Source organism: Bos taurus, chromosome 16 (assembly GCF_002263795.3).
Source record: "Bos taurus isolate L1 Dominette 01449 registration number 42190680 breed Hereford chromosome 16, ARS-UCD2.0, whole genome shotgun sequence".
NCBI lineage: Eukaryota > Metazoa > Chordata > Mammalia > Artiodactyla > Bovidae > Bos > Bos taurus.
Genome location: NC_037343.1, coordinates 28,757,769 through 28,760,458, shown reverse-complemented (window position 1 = coordinate 28,760,458; position 2,690 = coordinate 28,757,769). Strand labels below are relative to the sequence as shown.

Genomic DNA, 2,690 nt, shown 5'->3' with positions numbered 1-2,690 from the left:
GGAAAGCTACCTGAGGGCTGACCTAAGTCAGCGTGTGTCATGCCCTTTCTGGCCTCTGGCATCCTCTGCTTCTTCCTAACGCCTTTTCTCCACCAGGTGCCCTGCGTGGTGTGGACAGCGAGCAGGACGGGAGGACGAGAGCCCCCGCAGAGCGGGCAGCGGTCCCTTCCTCCCACCACACCCACTGGCTTACATGTCCAGACGCAGGTGACTGCCCCTCCCGGGGGGACGCCACCAGCTCTTTTGTAACGTTTTAAAGCAGCCGTGGAAGTGCCAGATGACAACATTTCCCTTGGAGATTGAGAAATTGTGATTTGGGTGATGGCAGGATTCTGGGACTTGGGACAGGTTGGCTTCCCAGGGGCAGAGAGGGTGAGGTCAACCAGGCCCGCTTCCCAGGTTAGCCAGAGGACCTCGACCCTCTTGTTTTCTATACTGGGGTTGGGTAAAGATTTCATCTGAAAGAGTTCCTTTTCTTCAAAAATGTTGACAGCAGGGGACTTCCTGGGTTGGTCCAGTGGCTAGGACTCTGCACTCCCAATGGAGAGGGCCCAGGTTCGATCCCTGGTCAGGGACCTAGAGTCACACATGCCACAGCTAAGAGTTCACATGTTGCAACTAAAGTTGCTGTGTGCCACAGCGAAGATCGAAGATTTCAAGCGTTGCAATGAAGACCAAGCACAGCCAAATAAATCAGTATTTTTAAATGTTGATAGTGGGACTTCTCTGGTGGTCCAGTGGCTAAGACTCTGTGCTTCCACTGTAGGAGACACAGGTTCAATCCGTGGTCAGGGAACTAAGATGCTGCCCGCCATGAGATATGGCCAAAGCAGAAAATAAATAAATAAGACTTTTTGAATGTTGGCAGAGCCCTGATGTACATTATCCTCACCCTATTCCTTAGTAGCTGTGAAGAGTTTTGAAAAAGGAAAAAGCAAAGAGGGAGAGATACTCAGTCCCTGGGTGTGAGGAAAGTTGACAAAATCATCTGGGCCATAGCAGGGCACCTGTGAAGGAGTCTCTACACCTCCCTCTAAAAGACACGGATCCTGGCCTAACAGGCTCCTCAAACTCTCTTTTTTGAGGCATATTTATTATTTTAGTTGCTCTTTGTGACCCCATGGACTGTAGCCTCCGTCCATGGAATTCTCTAGACAAGAATATTGGAGTGGGTTGCCATTCCCTCCTCCAGGGGATCTTCCCAACCCAGGGATGAAACCCAGGTCTCCAGCATTGTGGGCAGATTTTTAGCATCTGAGCCATCTCCAAGGCATAGTAAGATCACAATTTGAAATATTAATCCGAGGTAACAATCACATAGAGGAGTCCTACATAATCCAGAGCTTAGAAAAAAATGTGAAATTAAGTCATGAATGCCTTCCAACATAGGAAGCAGCTTCTAGACTCCTCCGGTCCTGACATACCCCAGTGCTGCTTCAGAGTGAAGCCCAAGAGTAAACAGATGCTAATTCGGCTGATTTGTCCTTTTCTCTCTTTTCCTGGGTATTTGAACCTCTGAATACGGAGAAGCAGAAAGGAGCATCTCAACCCATTTAGGTGATGGCCTCCTTTGGAGTGAAATGTGAGGCCAGGGCTCCAGCCTGCTGCAGTCCTGAGAATTCCCAGGAAGGCTTTGTGCTCTGACCTGGATGCCTGTCCAGAGCGCCTTGGCTGGGCTTCCCCTCCCTCGGGGTCATGCAGCTATCAATTCACTGGTAATGTTTCCTTTCACGGCCTTTTTCAAAGTGCCAGGTGAATGCCAAGCGCTAACTTTGCAAGGTTCATTCACCCCCGGGCTGAAGCTTTTCAAGCAGTGTAGGAAGGTTATGTGTTTGCAAACCAGCATAGTAGGGCAGAGTGATTTGGAAGCCATTTCATTTTTGCAGTTCATCAAACTCCTACTCACTGGGAAACTAAAGCAGCGACACGAAACCTCTCTGGAGTTGTGACACCCTATTGTCACTCATTTCATCTCGTCAAACACCCACCCCTCTTAAAAATGCCACGAGGCATGTATTTATTTTTAAGATGAAGGTGAATTAAAATTGGGAAATTACCCAAGAATTTTCTGGCACTCTAGCAAAAAAAGGTTTACCAGAGATGTTTGGATATCAGAACTAGGGATCAGTACTATATACAGGGAAGCCCTTTGACCAAACTGAGAAGTTGGAGGAATTTTCCTTTGCCGCCTCCCCCCTCCCACCACACAATTCCTTTCCCGTGTGGACATCTCCTCCACAACATACGTGTTCTCTTACCGCCCTGTGCCGCCCTTCAGAGTCCCTCACGCAGGACTGGCCTTTACCAACCCCTTCACCCACTGCTTTCAATATGTCTTCTACTGTTTCTGTCAGCACTTATCTGGTGCCAAAACCTGCAGGTTTCTCTTGTAGGCTAGTTGTTGGGAAAGAAGAACTAATAACTTCTAAGTTCTCTTCCAGCGTGAAAATTTTAGTAGAGTTCATTTTGGTAAAAATGCATCTCTCTCGGGGATAATTGTAATTTAACTAGAGCTAGTTTTATACACAAAAGAATTCATTTCCAGTGGAATTTTAACAGGTAATATTGATAGAAATGGCTGCTGGAGAGTTGAGAGATTAGCCCATTCTAGTCATGCAAACCTTTGCTTTGGAATAGTATAAAAGGCCCTGGATAAGAGTCAGGTGACCCGAGTCTATTTCTGACTGCAT

General features: G+C 47.5%; 1 non-coding gene across 1 annotated transcript; it reads left to right on the top strand.

Moving 5' to 3' along the window:
- Positions 1-502: 502 nt before the first annotated feature.
- On the top strand, positions 503-576 carry TRNAG-CCC (transfer RNA glycine (anticodon CCC)). Its single transcript has one exon. It is a non-coding gene; the product is annotated as a tRNA-Gly (tRNA).
- The last annotated feature ends 2,114 nt before the right edge of the window (positions 577-2,690 follow it).